Source organism: Spodoptera frugiperda, chromosome 17, assembly GCF_023101765.2.
Source record: "Spodoptera frugiperda isolate SF20-4 chromosome 17, AGI-APGP_CSIRO_Sfru_2.0, whole genome shotgun sequence".
NCBI lineage: Eukaryota > Metazoa > Arthropoda > Insecta > Lepidoptera > Noctuidae > Spodoptera > Spodoptera frugiperda.
The window spans coordinates 1,393,248-1,401,455 of NC_064228.1; positions in this window are offsets into that span (position 1 = coordinate 1,393,248).

The following is an 8,208-nucleotide window of genomic DNA, read 5'->3' on the forward strand; positions in this document are numbered from 1 at the left end:
AGCGCTTCGCTTCAAGCTTCCTTGTGCCAACTGCTAAAGAGTGCAATTCTTTGCCGGAGTCTGTGTTTCCTGATGGGTATAACCTGGGTGTCTACAAGGCCCGAGTGAATAGGTTGCTCATAGACAGACATGCTCCATCGTAGGCCACATCATCACTTACCACCAGGTGACAATAATGGCACATCGTTTTGTCGTGTCAGTTAAGTTACCGGAGTAAAAATCATATATTTCAAATAGACCAGGAGGTACTTTTGAAACGTTAAAACAAATATTACAATATAAAAAAATAAATAAAACGTCTGTTTATAGGTCAGTCCTCTAATAAAACTATTTGCTCGTTCCAAAGTGTAGATTCCTATGGATAAGAACGAGTAAGAAACTCCATAGGTTACTCTTTTTCAATCAGGTTCACAATACAATTCTTGGTTACATTGTTTCGTTGGTTCAATTATGTGAGAACAATGTAACACCAATTGCCCCATATTCCACAAAAAAACAGGCGTGCTTGTATGACTAAATGTATGAATGTGATGGAAGCTGAAGATATTTGGTAAAGGCATGTCAGTTGATACCATTTCTGCTTACCTATGTGACATAAGAATGAGTTTGTCAATGGTATTAGGTCATCGTGATCTCAGAGATATCGAATTGATATAGACACAACTATCTATTCGGGGAATAAAACGATTAATTGGTCTAGTATTTGGAAAATTTCATACTTGATAATTGCACGGTGTGGCTGCACGGTTAAACTACCTAGCAAGTTTACCGGGTTTCCGGCTCGAAAAGCAGGAATAGGAACAGGGAGGTTTTTAGTCAGTAAGCGTCTGACACTCCCTCCCGTCTCGCCCAAGGCGGGAGAAGTCATTGGATGATTTTCCCCCATTAAAACAAGTTGTAGAAAAACATTAAAAAAAATCTAACAGATTACCTAGCAACCTGGCAACATGACTAACAAAAGTATAAACCAACAACAGACTATCTCCAAGTCTAGCCCCTTTAGGGAATACATTCCACAACGCACTACACATCACACATCGAACCACCTAGACTAAAACCAAAAACGATTGTGCTGTACAACTTTGCAATTATAAACAGGTTTCAATACAAAAATAAACAATGGAATAGTAAAGTAAGATCGACGAGACATCAATGTATCGACACGGGAAACGTTTTAGCCACTGACAGACGAATGACTGTCGCGGAATTGACGACTGCGCTATTTGGTAGTACAGTGGTTCTCAAACATTGTGGGTATAACCAAACAACAGACTATCTCCAAGTCTATCTCCCTTTAGGGAATATATTCCACAGCGCACTACACATGATACATCGAACCACCTAGACTAAAACCAAAAACGATTGTGCTGTACAACTTTGCAATTATAAACAGGTTTCAATGCAAAAATAAACAATGGAATAGTAAAGTAAGATCGACGAGACATCAATGTATCGACACGGGAAACGTTTTAGCCACTGACAGACGAATGACTGTCGCGGAATTGACGACTGCGCTATTTGGTAGTACAGTGGTTCTCAAACATTGTGAATGAGAGCAGAGTAGAAAAAATACTTTTTACTCTGCTATCATTGGCCGTTGTAGACTGCCTCGTTGGTCGAGTGGTCGCCAGTGGGCAAGGTGTCTCGAGTTCGATTCCCGGGGTGGGGACAATATTTCGTTTGTTCGAAAATATCTCAGTAGTAGCATGGAGTCTGGAAATATGCCCGGTATAATGGCAATAGGCTCACACATTATAACACAAATTGTGAAAACTGGGCGCACCTCTGCCTACCCCTTCGGGGATAAAAGGCGAGCCGTTGCATAGAATAATTGTGTCACCACCTCTATACTACTAAAACCTTTTAACAAGGGCCGACGTTTGGCCGCTATCTCGCCTGATGGTAAGTGATGATGCGGCCTACGATGGAGCACGTTTATATATCTTGACGTTCTTGGCTTGGGAACCGCTGCAATAGTCCATTATCCATTCAGTATGAGTTGTGCTGCTGAGTGCTCGCGTGGCGCCCTCTAGGGTACATGTCGCTGCTGAGCCTGGTCTGTCATGTGGAAGCTGCGTCTAGACGTGTTTGTTGAATGTGTGACATTGAGAGATGGCGGGTGGAGATGCGGTGATAGTTCATTTAGTTATTTGATTGTTGTTGTCACTACATAGTATAAAACAAAATCACTGTTTTTGTCTGTATGCTTAAATCTTTAAAATTACGCAACGGATTTTGATGCGGTTTTTTGTAATAGGTAGAGTGATTCATGAGGAAGGTTTATATGTATAATACATGCATAATATATCACCATTGCACCCATGCGAAGCTGGGGCGGGTCGCTAGTTAATAATAATGTGGTTGGAACAAGAAATCTTATGTCTAGTTGAGCTTGCTCAAAGTTCTGTGTTGGGAAATGACTGTACGGTTGGTGCGGTGGCTGGGCAATAGGCTGCTATATAACGGGTAGCGGATTCGATTCCCACACGGAGCAACTCTTTGCGTGATCCACAAATTTTTGGTTCGGGTCTGGGTTCCAGGTGCATGTGAACTTGTATGTTTATAAATGCAACCATGACACAGGAGAAAATCCTAGTGTGGGGCAACGTTTAAAAATATACACATATTATTATAAGTATATGTAGATTTTGCCCCACTTAATAGGATTCATCTGTGGTCATAAAAAGTAAGAAACAAGAGTTTAATACCAAAAGCAAAAAAAAAAAAGAAATCTTCACACGCATTCAAAAACGAAAACCTCAATACTCCTCTTTTATAATAACACACCACTAACAAATCCACGTCAAAATAGAAAATAAACAACCACACATCAACTTCTATGTACATACATACACACTCTATACACGTGTATGTATGTCCGTACACACTCACACTGCATAGAGAAGCATCGCTTTTGTCCCCAACCGACAACTGACGACTACTCAACGAAATTAGTCGGGTGAGCGGCGACATAGCTCGACAAACTTGCTTGGTGTAGTGGCATTGCTGACCACAGATGAAAACAAACAGTAAACATAGGATCTATCATAGTACTTAGCGATGATTATGTACTTTTAACTTAATATTATGTTAAAAGTTGACATAATATGATACACACATATAAACACTATCGCATTGGGAAACTGTAAAGATAGATGTATGTACGAAATAAATAAATAAATAAATAATGTAACATAATGTCGCGCCGTTACATTACAGAAGAGGCAGGTAAAGTTGTATTGTTTTTTTTTTTCAGACAAGCTCGCCACAAGTTTCCATTTTATTTTTGCTTTTTTTTGAGGGGGGAAAATCATCCAATGATTTCTCGCCTGGGGCAAGGCGAGAGGGAGTGTTAGACTCTTACTGACTAAAAACCACCCCGTTCCTACTCCTGCTAGTAGTCCGCAGCTCCGGATCAGGCATCAGCCCTACTGGGCCCCATCTGTGGTAGTCTAATGGTTCTTTGAGGCGCGCGCGGAACGTGACGTGCCCCACCCACGGGTCTGGATCTAGTCGGGCCCTCCCATACCGCTACAACTCCTGTAAGGCAGGATCTACAGTGGATACAACCATGAAAACACCGGAACATTGAATTCCAGCGAGTCCTAGGCACATGAATGACTGTCTTGGATCCCGCAACAAAATAAATCAGAAGAGATAGAGGTGCATGTAGAATATAATACCAAGTTTATGAATTAGGAATTTAAGATCACCAATTAAATCATCAAGATCACTACCCAACACCAAATAAATTCCTAACTCTCAAAAGGCAAAGCACTTGTAACGCCTCTAGTGTTTCGGGTGTCCATGGCTGGCGGCGATAGCTTACCCTCAGGTGATCCGTCTGCTCATTTACCGGATTATGCCTTAAAATAAAGGAGACATAACAGTATTCGCACGAAGTGTTACAAATTTTACAAGAACAATGACTATTGTATCATCAGATTTATTAACACACATTTTTGACAAAGAAAGAAAACCAATTCAAAAAACCTACATCATTATAATATACAGTCACACAATAAAATAATTAGACAATAAACCAATAAATAAACACGACAGAACGCGAAGCACTTACATTACGAAAACAAACTTACAACGGCAGCATTATTGGAAAAACATTTAAAACAAATTGTTTGTAAAACATTTTCTTTGATAAGTAAACGTAAATAACAATGATTTCCTCGTCCTCCGGGGGACGGGGGAGTGAGGGGTAGTGAGGGGGATTGCGGAGGGTGTGCACTCAAATAATTAACTAGAAATAAATACTTGTCGTTTGAATTTGTCGCACCCGAGGGAAGATGTCGAGTCTGCCCTGATGAGTAAAGATTAAAAAAAATGAAATATATTTTGTTTATAATTTTTACGGAACTAGCTATCCGCTTGCGGCTTTGTCCACGTGGAATGTGGATTATGTAATTGGTTTGGAAATCGTAGTCTTAAAAGTAAGTTATGTTATTTCCCGAAAAGTAAACTAAGTCGTGGTGTCACATTTTTCAAAATTGACTCAATAGTAAAGATCCCGATTCCCAATGTAAGGTTAATAGAAACAAACTGTTATATTTTAACAAAATATTTGCTCCCAATAAAATATACTAGCCGTGTGATGTGAGGTGGACAGAGATAAATTGACTGCAAGATAGGTAGGTAGGTAGTGCAACGTGTAGCGGATTTGATTCCCGCACGGAGCACATTGTTGTTTCGGGTCTAATTGTCATGTGCATGTGAACTTGTATGTTTGTAAACGCACCCACGATACAGGAGAAAATCCCAGTGTGGGGCAACGTCTCATTAATGAAAAAAACGAATACAAAAATAAAACCATCATCATCTGTGACTCCTCTGGTGTTGCGGGTGTCGGATGCTCGTTTGCCATCTATTCAATAAAAAAAATCTACATTAATGAATGTAGATTTTTTATTTATAGCAGGTTATTTTATTAAAAGATTTCAAATTCATTAATTAATTCATTTATTTATTTAACATAACTGCGATACCCAAACCGTTTGTCAAGTAGATTATGGTGAAACTCCCTCTTAAGAGAAAAACCCTGGTTTTAAGAGGACATTTTCCAACCACGTAACATTTCATGAAAATAAACCATAGCTCAACGGGCTGCATGTTATTTACATAATCATTTCACTACGCTCGTCGCTAGATGGTGCCACTTCTACGCAAATCACCCACTTACCCTCCGAAAGGGGTAATTTTACCCCCCATTGAGCGCTCGTCAATGGCGAAAAAATGATTGAACACTTTATAAATTAAATGTTTTAAAGTTTAAGATGGGGTTTAAAAATAAATTTGTATTGAATTCTTACTAACAATGTTTAATGTGGAGGGGTGTTTTGGTCAGCCGGTATAGTTTCGATTATTTTAACTAATTAGAATAATTGAAAAATGGCACAACATTTAGCAATATTGTAATATTATAAATGTGAAAGTTTGTTTGGATATTTGCCCGTCAACAAATGGAAGAAACTACTGAACGGATTTTTATGAAATTTTGATTGAATTTTTATCATCGCACGGGAACGCGGGAAAGCCGGTCGCAGAACCTAGTATACTGGAAACGGACTTCAGCTAAGCTATTGTATGCGTGCTACGGATGGCTTCCCTACTATCTATACATCGCATACTCGAGCACAGCTTCTTCCTCGCAAAGCTACTTTACGGCGGCGCATCTTCCTCGCACAGCTACATAGCTTAGTATCAATATAAACGGTAGCATAGTTTCTCAACTTACCTATTACATTATCATAGCATAGCCAAAAACACATCTCTCATAGAAAACCACCGTAATCATTAACAAATCATTCTACGAAACATTCAATACGATACACATTCAAACATCATCGCTTCACTTCAAAATGGCGGACAAATGTCACAAGATGACGTTTAATTAACAGAATAGCGATTATAATATTATTGTGTAGTTACTACAATGGCCGATGGACGGACAATGGCAGCGGATATTAGTGGACAATACCAGGGCACGGTCGGTCCATGAATTATTCAATACAGATTTCGGTATTTGGTACGTTTTGATACTAGTCTCCTACGGGTCAGGTGTAATTGGGAGTTGGATTGGAATTTTAGTTTGATTTTAGCTTAGTAGTAGTGTGTGTTATTGTTAAAGTCACTTTAAAGTCAAAAGTCAAAATTATTTATTTCAAATAGACCAGGAAGGCACTTTTGAACGTCAAAGCAAATATAATAATATTAATAACGTCTGTCTGTCGGTCAGTCCTCTAGTGAAGCTATTTGCTCGTTCCAAAGTGTAGATTCTTATGGAGAAGAACGAGCAAGAAACTTCATAGGTTACTCTTTTTCAATCAGATTCACGATATAATAAATCAATTAATTTACTTTTATTATACAAACGCTAAAATGTAGTCAGGTTGGATCAGGATTCAATAAAAGCGCTTTGTGACTCGTGAATCTTTAGGAAATTTATCATTTTGCTTAAACTAAATTTTTCGTTAAATGGAATTTTTCATCAGTCTGTTAATAATTGAAGCTAATTTATTGTTTGTTCTAAGACTTCTGTTATAATTACATCAAAACATAACGTCACACCTTTGAATCTTTAAAGACAGATTTTGCATTTTTACGTACAACTCAGTCGCATGCAATAAGATTAAGTCCTATTACCATATACCAGGTTTCATTAAGACTCCAAGCTTCCATATGTTTTGTTTTTTTTTTTTGTCATATTAATTTTTATGTTTTAACTTTTAAATGGTGCAAATAAACTTTTTTTCTTTCTTTCTTTCTTTCTATATTAGTTATAGGCAACATCGATTTCCTTTATTTCTAGAGATTCCAAAAATTAAAAGAAGATCTCACCTAAACAAACACACGTGTGCTTACCCAACCACAAATAAATGAGGTATCACGTTATACATATCACACAGATGTCCTACGACATACAAGAGGCCTCACACGCGCCACCGCCGTCTAAATGAGCAATCGCAGTATTTCAATTTGTCGGCCGCGAGCAGGCAGCCGGCCTGCGAACCACATATTAGGGGTGGCGACTTACGACAATATTTTTAGTAAGTAGCATTTACAGTTTCTTAAACATGACTACACGGTTGACGCGGTGGCTGGGCAACTGGCTGCCACGCAACGTGTAGCGGGTTCAATTCCTGCACGGAGCAACTCTATGTATGATCCACAAATCGTTGTTTCGGGTCTGGGTGTTATAATGTGTATGTGAAATTGTATGTTTGTAAAGGCACCCACGACACAGGAGAAAATCCTAGTGTAGGGCAATATTTAAAAAAAAGAGGAAAAGAAACTTCAATAAAAATAATAATGATTTATACACAATCTCACGTTTAGAGAATATTCTGCAAGCTTAAAAACTCAACACTGCTTGTACTAAGGAATTGAAACCGAGACCTCTTGCTCAACAGTAGTGTTTGGAAGTATTCCACCAACAAGACATTAATGCTTAATACTGCACGGTTGGTGTGATGCAACTGGCTGCCGCGCAACGTGTCACGGTTTCGATTCCTGCACGGAGTAATTCTTTGTGTTGTTCCGGGTCTGGATGTGATATATACGTGAACTTGTTAATATGAATTATAAATCCAGAATTGGAACAACAATGTTCTTAAACGTCGCAACGGAGTATTATGATGGTATGATTATAAGTCGGGATATATTTAAGAGGCTAGAAAGTGAAATTAACTACTTTTGTCTTTTAAACACACAATCAAAACACACAAATGGGTAAAACAGCTAGCATACATAAACAAGAATAACAATTCATAGAAAATAAACAAACAAAACGTCACACACGACACAGCCGCGACAGCCCTGCCTCCTACCGTAATGTGTTTGACACAGTTTGGTTTATTGCATTCTCGTCATCTCCGCGTACGTCTGCAGCCGTTGCGCCCTGCATCGAACTTGACACTTAGTCACTAGTGACGTCATCTGCCACGACCTCTCACGGAATTACACGGTAACATCGTATAGGGCTAGTTGGATTTTTAATTCCGTTGAGTGCGGTGAAGATAGATTAGAATTAGAATATACTTTTTTGCGACCCCTGCTTTTCATGTAGATGTCGAGAAAGCTAATTAAGAGATTATATATTTCACAGAGGCCACAGTCAGCTAGGCGCTTTCTGATAAATCTATACTATTTAATAAATTGCGTCTTTGATCCACGTGAAAAGCGTGCAAGCCTCCTTAG